The sequence below is a fragment of the Pteropus medius genome, unplaced genomic scaffold (assembly GCF_902729225.1).
Source record: "Pteropus medius unplaced genomic scaffold, Ma_sr-lr_union100, whole genome shotgun sequence".
In the NCBI taxonomy this organism is placed as follows: Eukaryota; Metazoa; Chordata; class Mammalia; order Chiroptera; family Pteropodidae; genus Pteropus; species Pteropus medius.
The window spans coordinates 2,813,611-2,832,048 of NW_024350397.1; the positions used below are offsets into that span (position 1 = coordinate 2,813,611).

Consider the following 18,438-nt stretch of genomic DNA (forward strand, 5'->3'; position numbering starts at 1 on the left):
TAAATTTATTGGGGTGACATTGGTTAATAAATATAGGTTTCAAGTGTATCATTCTATAATACATCATCTATATATTGCATTGTGTTCACCACCCAAAGTCAAATCTCCTTCTGTCACCATATATTGGACTCCCTTTACCCTTTTCTACCTCCCCATTTTCCCCCTTTCCTTCTAGTAACCACTAAACTGTTGTCTGTGTCTATGAGTTGTCTTGTTCATTTATTGCTTTCAGTTTTATATCCCACATGTGAGTGAAATCACATGGTTCTCAACTTCACTGACATTTCACTTAGCATGATACTTAAGATCCATCCATATTGTCACATATTTCATCTTTTCTTATGGCTGAGTAATATTTCATTGTACATGTGTCCCACTTTTTCTTTATCCAGTCATCTATTGAAGGACACTTCTGTTGTTTGCATGTCTTGGCCACCATGAATAATGCTGCAATGAACAAAGGGGTGTATATATCTTTATGAATGTTTTCAGATTTTGGGGTAGATACACAGAATAGTGATTGCTGCATCATATGGTAATTCTATTCTTAATTTTTTTGAGGACACTCCATACTGTTTTCCATAGTGGTTGTACCAATTTACATTCCCACCAGCAGTGCATGAGGGTTCTTTTTTCCCCATAGCCTCTTTAACACTACTTATTACTTGTCTTGTTGATAATAGCCATTCTAACAGGTATGGAGTGGTATCTCATTGTGGTTCTGATTTGCATTTCCCTAATAGCTAGTGACGTTGAGCATCTTTTCATCTGTCTGTTGGCCATTCGTATATCTTCTTGGGAGAAGTGTCTGTTCAGGTTCTCTGCTCACTTTTTAATTGGATTGTTATTTTTGTTGTCATTAAGTTTTATGAGTTCTTTACGTATTTTGGATATTAGCCCCTTATCAGAGATTTTGTTAGCAAATATATTCTCCCATTCAGTTAGTTGCCTCTTTGTTTTGTTGATGGTTTCTTTTGCTATGCAGAAGTTTTTAATTTGTTATCAATCCCATTCACTTATTTTTTGAAGTTAAATTCATAAAATCCTCTCTAAGACCAAGGTCCATAAGTTCAGTACCTATATTTTCTTTTATGCAATTTATTGTTTCAGGTCTTATATTTAGGTCTTTGATCCATTTTGAGTTAATTTTGGTGTATGGTAATAGAGAGCAGTCTATCAATTTTTGACTACTATTTTCTTTTTTGTTTTTGCCTAGTTGTGTTAAAGATGTTTGCTCCAAAAAGCAATCTTCTTCCTTGGCTCTCAGAACTCAATTATACTAATACCATATGTAATGATACTAAAATGTGATAGATAATCCCTTAGCTCCTTTAAAAAGGGCTACTATTTTATTCAGCTATTTTTGCTTCTTATCAGGTTAAAGTTTAGGTTATTAAGTACCTGAGACAAATCGTGACCTCCTTCAATAACAGCTTCCAATCAGGACTCTCATCCTATACCAGCTATAGATTATATTTATCATAGACGATATCAAAATATATTTACTTTCCAGATATGCTCATCATAGTAACAAGAGTTATTAGCCATGGTCTTCATCATAAGCGTTTATAATAGAGCATGAAAAATAAGAGCCTGAACAATTAATTATGAAGTAAAGATAATAAAAACTAAGGGTGGATGGTCAAAGGCTAGGAGAATCAATGAAGAATAAGGGGCAGATAGAAAGGGATGAGGGTGAGGAGAAAAAGGATCTGAAACATGGGAGTAGGAGGTGATGCTTTGTGTTTATGGAAATGCTCAACTAGATATGAGGGAACATAGAATTGTCATTCAAAATTTTGTACATTGAGAAAATTTATAGAACTATTGAACATATAACAAAATATTCACTAAAATAGTTCTCCTCATAATTCTTTTTCTGACTATTAATACTTTATTTTTGCTTTAGAATTTTGTCTTGGCACAGCCCTGGATATGATTTTATGTTTACTGAGTACAATAGAATTTAAACATGAGATTTATAGTTATGATTTGAATTGGAGTCCCAATCTAGACTTTATGAGCTGTGGGATTGTAGCTTCTCCGAATTGGTTTCTATAAATATGAGATGGAAATAATAGCTATTAATGTTGTAACAAAGCTCAAATAAAACCATGTGATAGATTATAAAAGGTCTACAAATGGTGCATTCTCTATTAAAATTGTGTGAACTAACATACATAGAATAGTTCTTTCCTTCCTTTTACTTTTTTATTCTAGAATCTAAGCACAGGGAATACATTCTGTGGAAAGAAGCTTTCATTCTTTATCTGGAATGTGGCAGTAATCATTCTCTAGTTAGATCTAAATGATTGAATTGCAAGGTGAACCGAATTGGTGACTAACTCATTTTCCCTCACCTCCAGCACCCTCTTTTCCCAAGATCAAGCAATTTTCCTGTGTAATGAACTGTATCTGCTATCAAGTGGCCTGGAAATTAAGAGGTCCAAAGCACCTTCCAAGTCCTCATTTCCTATTTGCTATCATAATGTCTTTTGCTGCTACATCACTGATCTATGTTTTCAAGGCTATACAAAGGAGAAATGCAAAAATAATGGAATTGCAGAAAAATTTTATATATGGGGGGAAGTTTCAATCAATTTTGAATTATTTCGGGATTGGTTTTCTAGCTAATGGGTTGTCAAATTCTTTGCATCAAATGCTTTTGTCTGGTTGATAGCCTTTTGGTCAGTTCTATGCTGACTAGCAATGGAAGGGGGAGCAGATTCAATAAGGACATGCTTTAAAACCAACATCAACCAAGAAAAGTGGATTTCAGTGGTTCAATTAATGACCATAACACATCCAAAGTCTGGAGAAAGTGAGTTCCAGGGAAAGTAAAAATATAAGTAACTTTATAGACATAAAGGTAATAAAAAATTCAGGTCATATATTTTTTATTTACTATAACTTCTATAGGTACAGAAAATAAAACAAAAACTAATCAATTTATTCAAACATCTCAAGAGACTATACTTTTCTCATATTATCAATGTTTTTAATCTTTTTCTTTTAGCAGACAATATCTGAATAATTTCTTCTACTATTTATAACGTTTGATGAACATTTGATATTTTCAGTCATATATTACTTTTTGGCATTTACTAAAAATGTCACCAGTTACCTAATGAAATATCTGCCAGAAAATCTTTCATATTATGATATTATTTAAAAAACAGTAACAGATACTTGTCAGTGATTTTACCAATCAAAAGCAAAGTATCAAATAGGTATAATTAGGAAATAAGTTGAGCTACTAAAGAGAAAAGATATCGAATGACAATAATTAATTCAATGTATATAAAATGACTAAATTTCACAACTATTTACAACATTAAATGCAAATTGCTTTTTGTGAGAGTAAAACATGTTGAATAATGTTGTCTCCAAATGTGCATGCATTACACACTAATATTAACTAAAATTGACTTCACCTATAAGTAAAATATGGCTACCAAAGGTAAAACAATATAATTATTTAAACCTATACAGCAACAACATAAAACAATATCAATACTAGAAATAAAATAATACTTTGGCTCTTTGTGGGCATTTTGTATGATCTGTAGGAACAACTTTATATAGTAAGCTAGAAAGAAAAATGTGATTAAATTTAATTATATTTGATAATTTATAGAACACCTTGGCCAAAATCAAAGCAGATAATTTCAGAAACAAAACTGGTCATAAAATAAAAGCCAGGACTTTGCAAAAACCTTCAGAAATAGAAAGCAAATCATTTTCAAAACTCTCTCAAGGTAGCTTTAATGTAATAGTCAAACATTTGATATGCCATTTCATTTCAGACCTCTTCTTATTCTACCTTTCATATGTTTGCTTTTTTAAATGTTTTTGACATTTTCACTCTTCAAAAGCACCTTCATCGGAGGGCGAACAAAAGAAATTTAAAATAATCAATTCAATTTATGTTATTGAGGTTAGTTAATATCAACCTCTAATAGGCTCTAATAAGGTATAAAAGAGCTAATTATTCAAAATTCATTAATATTTGACTTTAGAATTTTTATATTGATAAAGCTACAGTGAAACTTCAAAATTTTGTGTTTTACAGTTTTCCTCATCTCATTTGTTACTCATTAAAACTCTGTGAATATGTAGGGAATTTTGGTTTATGTAGGGAAATTAGGTTTGATTTTGCAGAAAAGGAACTTAGGCCTAGAGAAGTTAGGTACATGTACTATAAAGAATTGAATCTGGACTCTCAAATTTCATTCATTCATCTTTTTCTAATACTAAAACTGTTCTTCCATTTCCTAAGTACCCTTTGCCAGATGAATGCAGTCTTGATAGAAGAGAGCAAGAATACCCAACTGAGATTAAGAATTTACCATAGAAAATCAGCAAAATTGGAAATTAGCCAAATTGTATGGTTTGGGTGTGGTTTAAAAAAATATTGGCTAAATGATTTGTAATCTTGTCAGACTATGCTATGCCTATGCCCATTAGCAAGGTTAAGAGTTTACAGATCTTACAGCTTTCAATAGAATCACTTTATCATGATTTTGAATATTGCAATCTTTCTAGTTTACAACCACCACCCCTTAGTGAATAACTGTACACCCAAAACAGTCTTTAAAAAGATTACCTAGCCCTGTGAATCCATTACTAACAATTACCATTATTCATGTCTTTGAATAAATAAATATGTTCATGATACGAAATTTAAAAAGGATGAAGGTATTTAATACAAAGTAAGTCTTTCTTCTTTACTTCCACTTCCTAGATCTCCTCCCTAGAGGCAAACATTGCTGCCGTATGTCATTCCACAGATAGTTTATGCACTTACACATGTATGAATGTATATAATTGTGTGTGTGCATATATCGTAGCAAACTATACACTCTGTTCCTTACCTTGTCTTTTTATCTAACTTTACAACTTCTGAGAACTTTTCAGATCAGCTGCTTCATTCTTTTTAAATGATTGCATAGTATTCCCAGGAATTCCTTTGGATTACTAATTTCCAATTTATTCAATAGTCATGTATATTTGCTCAAGAATTCCAAAATTGCTAATCTTGGTTAGCATATAAAAGGGGTCCTTCCAGTTAACTATTTCTTAAGAGCAAGCAATAATTTAAACTTACAAAATCTAAATACTTTTATCAGATGTTTGATTTTAAAAAATCCAGTGACAAGCCTAATTAGAGTCTATATGAAATACAAATTATTCTTTCACTAATAAGGGAATTTTAAATAAATAACACACATATAATTTTTGTAATTTTAGGCATGAAAGAACTTGAATAAGTCTCAAGATTCAGAGTTGGAATGATTATTGGTTTAATCCAGTATAGAATTTATATTTATATATGTTCTTCATTGGTCCATTTGTTTTCCTATGTACGTATTTTAAAACTTTGAGCAATTTACATGTTTCCAATCAGTGTGAATAAGCTATCAATTTTCAAAAATTTTTAGTCATGGTGAGACAAACTCTCTCATATTTCTAGCAGCATCATATATTGGTACAATCCTTTTCTAAAGCAAGCTGACAATGCATTTTAAAAGATACGACCAAAACTTATCAGGGGGACTCACTTCCTAAGTTATATAAATGTTTAACCACTTTGCCGTATACCTAAAAATAATATACTATTGAATGTGAACTGTAACTGAAAAAAAAGATACAACCATGTTCATTTCCACTGATTAAATAATTCCAGTTTTTGAGACTATTTCCCCAGGAAATGATCAACAATCAAATAAATAAAAACTATACCACAAGAGTGTTCATTCTTCACACACACACACACACACACACACACACACACACGAAAAGTAACTTAAATGTTCAACAATATGTAACTGTTAAATTATATCAATTTGAGAAATATTACAGTCAAGTAAAGTAATTTAAGCATAAAGGATATTGGCCTATGTAGAATATGTGACATATTAAGTGAAAACAGCACAGTTCTGACTTACATGTATTTCTTGTATGTATATGGCAAAAACTAGGCATTATTATAACTATATAAACTACACATGTGAAAAAAAGATTGAATAGTACTAGTGTTGGAGTAGGAATGGAGATGACTGCTTTTATTCTAACTGCTGTGTACTATTATATTGGACATATTTAAGTGTCTTCTCATAGCTCTTCTGATACCACCTTCGTGCAAGCAGTAGGTCCTGAAAGAAAATGAAATATATACACAGAGATGCAGAGGTAAGAAATGCAGAGGTGCTCTTTAAATGCATCTAAAGGTGTTCCAACTCCTCATGTGAACCCTGGCTGCTCTCCTACTCTTGGACTCTACGGGAAAAACAGAAAAAAAAAACACAAAACAAAATCCAGCTTACATCCTTTTTAGAAATTCCTTTTTTTTTTTGTTTGGATCAGTTTGAATTGGTGTCTGATATGCACAAGCCAAGAAACAAAACTAAGAGTTTTTATATTTATTTCAAAATCTTTAACTTTTATTTTTTAAAAGGCCTATATATCATCTAATCACATTGCAAATAGTATTATCCTAGATTAGTAAGTTTACTAATTGTGTAAACAATTCCTCAGATAATATAGCTAACATAAGCCAACAGTATTTTTAGACAGGATAACAAATATTTCTAATTAATATTAAATATGTAAATATCATCTCTTCCTTTTGCCCTTTAATTACAATCATTCCACCTATGCCTGAAATGACAATTTCAGGGATAAAAATTATTTTATCTTTTAGCCTTAAACAAAAAGGCACTGTGTAGGAATTCTAGTGGATTATGTTCTTAATATTCAACTCTGATTATTGCCTGAGAATTTGCTGCTGTTGTTTTTATTACCCATCATTCACTGATTACCATGTGCCATGCACTATGTAAAACACTTCACATACCATCTCTTATTTGCTCTTCACAAACACTCCCTGAAACACTATATTTTCATCTGGAAATTTCTGCATATGCTATGACTTCTGCCTTTAGCACTCTTCTCCAATTCTTCTTCTGACAAATTCCATCATTTCTCCAAGAAAAACTTCACTGACTCCAGGTTAGTTTAGATGTCTCTCCTATGTATACTATACCTCCCGAACGTCGGTGTAACAGCCACTTCATCAATCTGTTTCTTCCACAAACCTATAACCTTCTTGAGGTCAGGGATGTATTAGGCGTTGATAGCCCATGCAGTGTCTGACATATAGAATATGCTCAAGAATATCAGCTGAATAAATTAACCAATAAATAATGATTAAAACCTTTATTGTGGCACAATGCTAAATGTTATATAAAAAGTAATGACCAATTAGCATAATGTTTTAAAGCTGCTTACAAGTTAAAGAAACAAAAAACAATATCCAATAAATCAACAATCAATAAAAACATATTTCTCAGTCATGAAACTTAAAGCTTGCATGCTGTGGTAGGCAGAATAATGGCCAAAGATGTCCATGTCCTGATCTCTAAAGCCTCTGAATGTTGGGTTACATGGCAAATGGGAATTAAGATTGCAGATGGAATTAAGTTTGCTAAGCACCTGACCTTAAAATGGGGAGATATCCTAAATTATCTGATTGGACCCAGTGTAATCACAAAGGCCCTTATAAATGGAAGAAGGAGGCAAAAAGAGAACTAGTGAGCTGGCAAAATGAGGACTCTGCCTGATGTTGCTAGCTTTGAAGATGGAGGGGGAGGCCCATGAGTCAAGGAATGTGGGTGGCCTCTAGAAGCTGGAAAAGGCAAGGAAGTAGATTCTTCCTAGAGCCTTCTAAAGGAGCCCAATCCTGCCAAAACCTTGATTTTAGCCTGGTGGGATCCATGTTGGACTTCTGACTTCCGGAGCTGCAAGATGATATATTTGTGTTATCTTAACCCACTAAGTTCATGGTAACATTTTACAGTAGCAATAGGAAACTAATACACATACCCACGTTGAAAAGAATTAACTTTGGCTGCATGTGACAGATAGCGGTGTCTTAAAGAAGGTATAAATTTTTCTCTCTATAAAAGAGATCTGGAGGTAAGAATTCAGAGGTTAGTTATGGTATGGTCAAGGACTCCATCAGTCTTGTTGCTCTGCCTTTCTTCACCTTAAGGAGCTCTAACCAGCAGGTCTGATTCCAAACAGCAGGAAGAAGGGAAAAAATGGTGTGCCACCTCCTTCTGAAGGACTTTTCCAACGTTGCACACATCACTTCCGCTTATATCTCATTGGTCAGAACTGAGTAGCACAGTAGCACCTAAGTACATGCAATGCCCATTCAACCAGCCATGTGATAAGAGTGGAGGGTTCTATTAATAAATTGGGAAGAAATATATTGAGGAAAAGTAGCTATCACCACCTTAATACTGTAGTATTATGATTTTCCCCCTCTCATATTGTTTTTTAAGGATATAAAATTCTCTCCTAGATTTTAGATCAATTAGGGCAGGGACCTTCATTACACATATAGTCATTGAATAATTACTATGTAATAGTCTCTGAAAAATTTCTAAGTATTTACCAGATTTTGCATATACACACATTAGAACATGTGTATATACTTGGTCAATGAACGATGTTATATCAATTTAAACTTCTGTGTTGTAATTAATAGAAATAAAATTCTTGGTTGATAATAAATAAGGTGAAAAAATACATTTTATTTCTATTACTCAGGGACCTCACAGGAAACAGATGGCATACTCAAAGTATAAATTAAAAAGAATCTGATCAAGAAACTATTTCCAGAGATGTAGGTAGACTTTAAGGGAACCAGTAAGTTATGGATAAAGTACCTAAAGACTCACAGCAGAAGGAAACCACTACCATTTCTAGACCTGAAGGGACAAAGGGAAGAAGCAGTTTCTGGAACTTGCCAAGACCTGTAGCCAGGGGACAGGATTGTCTGACCTGAGCCATGCCCTTAGGTAGAGGAATAAAGCTACTGCCAAAAGCCACAGACAGGCAGGAGGGCATATGTGGGAAGGTGAAATAAATATCCTGACCTCTTTCTCTTTCCTTCCTCTGATCATCTGCCAATGCCTCAAAATTGGCTGAAACCAAACAGAAACCAGAGGGTAAAGAAGCCTGGGTGATGTGGTCCAAAGAAATCATCATCTCACAGCATGGAAAGGCAGGATAGACTTTTGAGGGACAGGGAATAACTGGCATAATATGAGAAAGCAAAGCATTTTACAGAGTTAGAACAATTCAAAATATCTTGAACAAAAGGAGAAAAGGAATTGATCCAAACAGAGTTGTGTCAGACCTGGGACAAAGAAAGATGGAGGAAAAGAATGCTTAAAAAGGGAAACAACAGAGAGGGGCACAGTGTGATCTATTTATGTAAGTAGAATAAAGAGAATGAGCAAAGAAATAGGGGCATGAAATGAGACTGAGAAGGGTCTGACCAAGGTTCTTAAAGTTGTGGACATATTAGAATACAGGATATGTCATACTGCCAACTTTTTCATCTGAGTCTAACACAATGGTGGGACATCTAAAACCTGTTATTCACTGAAAATATTTTAAATACATATACTTCAAGGACTGAACAGTGGCAACGATTGTAACTGAAGATCTGTGGAATACAGAAGGCCAGGACTGTAGGTCAAAGAAACAGACATACTCTGTAAGAGAACCAGTCAGCTGCTAAAAGATGTCAGAGAAAAGAAATACATGAAGACAAAAGGGAAAAACCCACAGTAGAAACATATCATCAGCCCTCTGATAACACAGTAAATACTAAAAATGTACTCAAAATCAAAATATGCATGTCGCCCTCTCCTAGCACAAATTATTAGTTGTTTAGCATAGAAAAAAACGTTATTCATGTTCATATATGATATCAACATTAGAAACTATCTTCTGTGGAGGTAGTCTTTGAAAGCAATTTGTTTTAACTATTATGATTTTATGAAAAAGGTAAGTTTTACTTTTTGGATGTTCATTAATATCCTTCAAACATCTCTGTTTATACTTAACATCTATGTTCCTGGAAAACTGCCCCCAAAATAAAAAGTTCTAGGTGTTAACATTTCATTGACTTATATTAAAAATAGGAGCCTTATTCCCCAGAGGGGGAAATACCATTTTGTGGTACAATAGATAGTAAAATCACACAGAGGTCTAGGGAAACATTTGCCCCTATTCTTCCTTCCTGGGAGGCTTTATTTGTGGGTTCTAAAGACAACTGTCGGTTCTGCATCACCCTGTAGTCATGTTTCCTTCCTGATTCAGCCACTGCAGAATTTGGTGAAACTGCAGGCAGTGAAGTTACCACTGCCCTCTTTTGTCTGTGTGAACCACATATCCAGAGTCACTAATGAGCCAAAGATCGAGGAGCAACTTTTAAGGGATTCTAAAGTCTGTACTTTGTTGGATAACAGGTATCAAATTTGTTGTTTACTTCACAGCGGTAAAATCACATGTTAACATAATTTAATTAATGTAATTAATATGTTATCCTTCCATGAAAATAACCAACTTTTTATTTTAATACATATTGTAGAATGATATATTATACCTCTGAAATGTGTTCTGGAACTTAAGTACATGGAAATCATAGGCTCGATGCAGAACACTGAAATATCTACATATGAAACTTAAAATAATTTTGTGTCAAATTTTACCTTCACTTATACATGTATCTTATATGGAAAGTAAATTGCAGGTGCGAAGCGTTCATAGAAAATTTATAGAAAAGAACTCAATATTAAAAATATTCTACCCATTTACATTTTTTCCTATAAATTTAGAAATTATAGTAATTCATTTTCAGCAGACTACCTTTCCTTCAGCATATGCAATCCCAGTGCTCACTAGAAGCAGTGTTAACATTTCATTGATATTAAAAATAATATATATTGAATATGTACTGTATGATAGCACTATGATTATTGAAAACTAATAATACAGAAGACATTTTAAACTCTTGTTAGCATCCCTATCATGTTTGATTGGAATAAACCTAAATTTTAATAAACTTATTCCTTTTCTAAGTTTATTCTAAAGATTTTTTCCAATTCTTTAGTTGTATTTAAGAGATAAGAACTATCACATATGCTTCAAGTTTAAAGCAGCAATTTATTTTTGAGATATAATTTTGTCTGCTTTCTGTCCAGTCTAGATTTCAATAATTTGGGAAACATTTATAGTAATTAAAGTAGAAATTTTGTATTAGAAGAGTTTTAATATCAATATTTCCTGTGCATATTTGAAAAATAAGAATAAGCAGAGTTAATCATGGGGAAAAATGATTATGGAGTATCTAAAATCAAGAACGATTAGTCTCAAAATAAAACAGGATATAAATGACAGTAAATGGCTTTTACATCCGTGATTTCAACTGTTCCTAAGAACTCATTGATGAAGGTAAACCATTTTTACTTTATAACCAAGAACATTCAGGAAAGGTCAACAATATTAATTTATGTGAGAAATATCTACTTACTGAGCATCTACTATGTGACTAGGTACTCTGCTAGCACATACACGAACAAGTGAAAAAAAAAAGGTATCTGTCCACATGGATTAAATAATTTTGGCCCAAGCTAACTCAATCAGTAAGCATTACAGTACAGAAGAAACTGACCTACTTGGTTTGTCACTTTGCTTTGTCTCTGATTTCAAGTTGAGGAAGAACACTGAAGAAAACTTAGTAGGGAGGTACAGGACGGGCACTTCGGAAAGAAAAGCATGTGTGATATTTCCTAATTTTAAGAGTAAGGAAAATGTATAGTAGAGTTAGAAAGTATTTTTTTCCTTTCTGAATGGAAATTAGGGTAACTAAAAATGTTTTGTGTTTGTGGGGCGGGGTGCTGACAAAGGATGAAGTCTATAACCTAATTTAGAAGGTAACTGAAGAACAATACACAGCTCTTAAGAGGGTAAGAAACTTACCACTTAAATCAAGCAAAAAGCGTGGACACAATTCTGGTTCTGACATGCATGAGTTTAGTTAACATGGTATTGAGGAAACGGAGAACTGCCTGTACTTAAAATGATCATTAAGAATAATGATTCTAGTCTTAGCATTGAGGATGAGAGTAGATATATAGAGATAATATATAGTAAAGAATATTTTACAGCCACATTTTATGAACCAATAAATAATGCATTTACGTCTCAAACTGCCAAAGCAAATGTAGGAGAGAAAATTTTCATCTATATTCAGGATTAAACTTTCTAATTTTAAATTACCAGACTTCAGCTGTAAATTCATTTCAGTTGAAAAGTTTGAAGAGATTCTTAACAAATCTTCTAAAATTCTGGAGGATGTCTAAAAGGTTATTTTAATAGAAAACCTTGCCATAGGTAGGACCTGTCATAGGTATGACAAAAGTTTATTAAAAAGAGACTCATGGACCTGGACAATGGACTAGTGGTTACTGAAGGGTAGGGGGGAGGGGGAACGGGGGAGGTAGATGGGGGGGGAGAAAAAATTATTTCAAAAATAAAATTAAAAAAATTATTAAGCATCTACTGTGTGACAGCACTGCACTGGGCAACTTATTGTTACTTCTAATATGCTATATGTCATGTTTCAGTTTCCTCAATTTTTCTACCAATAACTCTTATATCGTGAATTTACAATTACATTGAAATACAGCTCAGCTCATTTCATAAAATTGGTTGAACATTTCCTCATTTGAAAAAAGGTGGGAGGGAAGAAGGGGAAAGCTAAATCCTACTGACTACTTAAGACTTGACTTCTTTGGTATTTGTGGGGTTATCTAAATGGTCTTTCAGAAATCCTCAAATCTTGTACAAAGTCAGGGACTTGAGATAAGATCGGCAATTTGTCAGTCTCAAAGACCACATTTGCTAGCATGATTCTTAAGGTCCTATACAGGGATAACTGCTCATGTAGGTAGTAAATCATGGCCTGTTAAAACCTTAACTCTGTTTTCTGACGCCTACGATCTCCTGCGGCTATTCTAAGGCAGCTGTCCCCACCCTTTTTGGTACCAAAGACTGGTGCTCCTATAAGAATCTAATGCCCGATGATCTGAGGTGGAGCTTAGGCAGTGATGCTAGCCCTTCTGGAGCCCCAGCAAATGCAGATAAAGCTTCGCTAGCTGGCTCTCCTCATCTCCTGCTGTGAAAGCTCGGTTCCTAACAGGCCAGGACTGGTACCGGTGGGAGCCCGGGATTGGGGAACTCCTGCTTTAAGGGGAAAGCCAGAGGAACGGGGAAAGAAGGGCGGCTGGACGGGGCAGGCCGAGGTGACAGCAGGTGAGCCTGTGCAGAGGAAGTGAGACAGGGACACTGTGGGTATTACTCATTCCGCTTTACCCCCGAGGTGGCTTGCAAGCGGAACTTCTCGCCTCTCTTTCGGTCCAGCTGAAGTTCTAATTGAAGTCACTTCCCATCCCGGTTCGCTGGGGGGAAAACCATGCGTCGGTAAGGGAAGAAAGTCAGAATGACAAGGGTCAGGTAGCCTCTCTCGTGACGCTGCGTGTCCTCGCCGTCAGAGAACGAGCTTCCCAAATCAATTCTTCACCGTTCCCCGAACTTGTCCTTCCCATAATTCTGGGAAGTCCCGGGGGAGCACTCAACACGACCCTCTCCAGAGTCTCAGGATGCTCAGAGCGGACGAAAGCTGCGTAGGAGCGGAGCCCAATCTTGAGGAAGAGGGACAGGTTGCACGTTACTCTGAGGCACAGGGTCCCGGCAAGGAAAAGCCAGACAGACCCATACGTGCCCCAAGCAGTCGCGGCGGGTGTGGCCACTTCAGAGGCGGAACGCCGCGGAACCTCCTACTTTTACCTTTCTCGCTCCGAAAGCCTGTCGCACTTCTGACCGTGTCCCCAGTTTCCCAACGTCCCCCTCCCCCATCCCAAGACACCTGAGGGAAACTTTTCCTTCGCCCTTCAATTCAAACTCAGCTGTTTCCACGGTTGCCGCAAACCGTCCTCTCCCTAGCAACAAGGTTCCGGCCGTAGAGCGAGCGGCTCTAGGTGTAAGGAAGGTGATGTCGTAAAGCCGCGAGTGTCGTAAACCAGGTGCAGTGGGGAGGGGAAGGGGGTGGAGGCGGAGGGTGGGGGAAGAAGAGGGAGGGAGGGGAGGAGGTGACTCGAGCATTTAGACACAAGCGAGAGGATCATGGCGGATGGCCCCAGGTGTAAGCGCAGAAAGCAGGCGAACCCGCGGCGCAATAACGGTGAGTGGCGGAGGGGACCGGGGAGCGGCGGAGTCAGGGGGAGCCGGGCAGCCGGGGCGTCCCGGGGGTGAGGGGGGCGAGCCGGGCCGGGGGCGGCCGGGGCAGGGACGAGCAAAGTGGAGTGGGAAAGTAGAAAGTAGTGCTCTCTGCCCCCCTCCGCTGCCGGAGCCGCGCCGCGGCCGCTCGCTCTCCCTGAACCGTTATGTCTCTTACCTGGTCTCTCTCCGCCTAGCGGCTCCTGCCGCCCCTGCCTCCTCCCTGGACCGTTAGCCGCCGCCGCCGCCGCATCCCCGGCGCAGGGCGGGCAGTAGGGACACGGCGGCCACTTTTCTGGTCCCGGGTGGAGCGGCTGTTGCTTCTTTTCTCACTTTTCCCCACTCTTCTGCCCCTCGCGCCTCCCCGCTCCCCCTCCTTCTCAGCCCCCTCCGCTGTATTCTCTCTCAGCGCGGAGGCCCCCGGGAGCCGGGAACTAACTTGTGCCGGGGCTGGCCGTGCAAAGTGTCTTCCGCGCGCCGCGGCCCCGGCCCGCGCAGTCGCTCGGGCCCCGCGGCTCGGACCCGGCGGGCGGGCTGCGGGCGCGCGGCGGGCGACGGCGGCGGCGGGACGCGGTGGCCGGGCTGCGTGTCTTCCGTGCGCGCGTGTGCGCGGGCGCCGGCGGGGCGCGCCGCGGGAGAACCGGGCTCGGCCGGCGGCTGTAAAGTTGTGACTGGCCGGCGCGCTCGCAGAGTGGGGATTAGCGGCGGAGGAGCGGGTCCCTAAGTGCCCCTCCTCCCCCGCGCCCCGGCCACCGCGCCCTGGGCCGCGGAGGCGAGCCCCGCGAGTGAGGTCCACGTCCTGTGGGGCGCTGGTGGGGCGGCAGGGGCGACGGGGCAGCAGCGGGCGCCTACTTGCTGCTGGGGGCGAGCTGTGGATGGTGGCGAGCCGGGCAGCGGGTGTGTTTGTGGAGTTGTTACCTGGTTAGAGACAGGAAAGCACCACAGACAGAGCTCCCTCCCAGGGGAAGACTCCTTCTCCGCGCTGGGATGGGGTTGTGTGCGTACGCCTCTCTCTTTTTCTCTTTCGGTTTTTGGGGAAGTTGTTACCTGGGCCGGACGCTCGGAGCGCTGAAGCCGGATAATGGAGCTTGGATGGCGCTCGCGGTCTCGGGTGGAAGGGGAATGGGGGAGGGGGGCGGGCGGACCGACGGACGCGCGGGTCGGCTGCTCGCTCTGCAGCTGCAGTGTTTATTGATTTGTGCTGATGTGTCGGGGAAATACACACCCCTTGGCCTGGCGTGAGAGTTTAAAATAAATAAATAAATCAGAGAGAGAGAGAGAGAGAGAGAGACCCGAACATGTGGTGGTTGTTGCATAGTCGCCTTTCCCAGTTTGGAGAGACGTTGTAAGTTGATTGTATTTCTGCTTATCTCGGGGGCGATTCTGTGCTTTCTCTCCCTCCTGTTCAGCAGCGAAATGTCTGCTGATTGTTATTGTCTGGACAGTTCCTGTGCGAGAGGGGTGAGACTTGTCCGCCCGGGGGCGGCGGGAGCGCGGAGAGAGGCCCCCACCCGCCGGCCGGGTACCTGTTTGTATAATAATGGGCGGCAACGGCTCTGCCGCCGGCTGCGGCCCAGGCTATATAAGGAATTACACGTACATTTCGGACCGAGGGGCTCGTTTGGGTTCCTGCGTTATTTTTAAAACGAGTTTTTAAGAGTAGAGAAATAAATGCGCCTATAATGGGATCGCCGTATCTTCCAGAAAAAGAGGAGATATGTGTTTAAGTAAAAACTCTCTCGTGCTCCCCCCGCCCAACCCCCCCGCTCCTGGGCTCCTTTTCTCCCTCCCCTCTGGGATGCGAAACGCGAGGTTTTGTAACCTTTCCTGGCAATTTTAGGTTTTGTGTGGGATTTCCTGTCTAGAAGCAGATACGAAGATTTTAAGCTGCTTTAAAGACGTTTCCTTCCAATCGTAAACATATTTTTAATTTATGAGTCGACATTAAAATCATTGCGTTCATGAATGATTTAGTTATTCAAATAAACATTTGCATTTAAAAGCGTCTATCAGTTAATATTTTGTATCCTCGTTGTGGAGAGATGACTTGTTTCAGCAAGGAGCAAGGAGCGGAGCAAAGGCTATTGCGTTTTTAATTTCCTGTTTTAGCGTCAAATAGTGTGTGTTCTGTATTGAGCTGTTGCCGCTGTTGCTGATGTGGCTTTATGAAAGGTAAGTTGGTTCAGAAAGGGCTCTTCGCTTTTTACCTTATTTAAAATGTTCATCGCCATAGAAAGGGGCTTTTCTTGTTGCTGACGACATGTGTGTGACATGTGAGTCTGAACCACCCAGCGTCTGTGCAGCTGCTGTAAACATGTTTACCTGAGCAGGAAAGAATGGATTTCTCTCCTAAAGATACCGTGATATGAATATTACACCCATAAGGCATATCAACAGATGACTTAAGGGGAAAAAAGCTATCCTGAAAGGTACTTGAAATCAACAGGAAAAAGAGGTTCTCGGTCGCTGCAGCAAATGGCAACTTGTGCAGGTAGAAAAAAGATGGTGTTTAGTTTTCTCCTGCATGTATGTCAGCCCCCTCCTGTCTGCTGCTTTCATTCTCAAGGGAGGGATTTATTTACCACGCTTGCTGTCAGTGTTTTTCCTTTGTGTTTAATATTAGAAAAACAGATTTGGGGCTGTTTAGCACAAAATGTCTTTTCTGCAGTATGCATTACTCAGAAAACAAAAGGTGTTTAAGATAGCACTATACTACTACAGGTATCTTCCATTTTCTTCACTTTTGGCTCTGTCCTTGTTTTTCTTTTTGTTCTCAAATGCATTTCATCCATTGCCGATGATTACCGCCATGCTATTTGATTAAGTCTTATAATTTGCAAATTAGAAATGAAGTTATATGCCATTGTGTTGTGAAACCTCACGGTAGGTGCTGGTTGATATTTCTTAGCAACGCAATTATATTTAAGTTGCAGTTGTTTATTGGAGCGAATTGCTGGGAAAAATGTGAACTCTTAAATCTTTTTTAATGAAGGAATAAAGGATGTATACGGTGGCAGGTAGTCATAGAGATACTTGATGTTATATATAATTTTTTGTTCATTTTAAAATAAGGTAGGCAGATTTAACTGCTAATCCTCCAGTAAAATATTTTAATTTTCTCTCTGGAGTATATCTGCAGAGTGGGATATTAATGGGAGAATCAAGTAATGTAACTTGATAGGGGTAAGCCAGTTGAGCAAGGTGTGGCCAAAGCATCAAACCTTATATAGTAACTTCATGGTAATGATGATAGTTGTCTATAAAAGATTGGCATTAGAATTTCTTTAATCAGTTTTTTATCGTTTATAATGTAATGTTTTGCTATATTTTAAAGGCCTTTCTTCTCATTTTTTCACTTATATTCTCTGTGTGGTTTTCTGTATGTATGTATGTATGTATGTATGTATGTATGTATGTATGTATGTATGTATGTATTTTTGGAGAAATGTACTCTGGCTACTAATGACCTCTTGCTGATTAATTTACTTTAGATGGAATAGCAGGTACATATCTTTGTCATTTTTACCATTTTCACTTGCTGTCTTTGGAATCCACCAGTAGAGGATGCTAACAAAAATGATATTGGTGTAGTAGTACCATAAGTCTGTTTATCTCCTGTTGATTGGGACCTTTCGTGTAATTCTGAGTCTTACTGTTATTTCATACTAGCCTTGGGTAAATTAAGCATTAGCCTTTTCTAGTCTGCTAAGACTGGAAAGAGGTAGGAATGTTTGAACTCGAACAATTTTATAAATTTGATCTTTTTAAATCTTGAAATTGAGATTGTCGTCAATTTAGTTTTGCTTTAGACAAGTCGTATTACTGCTTTTTAGAAAAATGTTTTATGTTTTGGAGAACATGTAATGAGTGGGTCATTAATTTTGCATAGCTACTATTTAATCTTTTTTATTCATAGTAAGAACCCTGAGAAAAGACATTTTTAGACATTAAAAGATGTAAATGAGTAAATATGGTAAGAAAAATTGCAACTAATTGATTAATAATACTATGTAATTATTTTTCCATAACACATATAGACTTAAATTATGCATAGGTTGGCAGACAACTACTAATGAAGGAAGGCGTTAACCAGCAAGTCACTCAGATGTTAGTGATTTTTAGATTATATCTTTTCTGTCTAGTTAAGAATCAGAATCAGGCAATGTCTAAATTTTAATTTTACCAGTTGTAAATTAAGGAATGTAAATTTGTTTAGAGATTTTAAATGCAGTGAAAAAGTCTCAATTGTTAATTGTATGCTTGTAGTAAAAGAATCCTTTTCAACAAGCTATGTAAATT

At 38.2% G+C, this 18,438-nt stretch overlaps 1 long non-coding RNA gene across 1 annotated transcript; it reads right to left on the bottom strand.

Annotated features, from left to right (window-relative positions):
• Window positions 1-2,889: 2,889 nt before the first annotated feature.
• On the bottom strand, window positions 2,890-13,956 carry LOC120584117 (uncharacterized). The gene is made up of 2 exons (XR_005647971.1): window positions 13,711-13,956; window positions 2,890-13,565 (listed from the first exon to the last, which is right to left on the bottom strand). It is a non-coding gene; the product is annotated as an uncharacterized LOC120584117 (long non-coding RNA).
• Window positions 13,957-18,438: the final 4,482 nt, after the last annotated feature.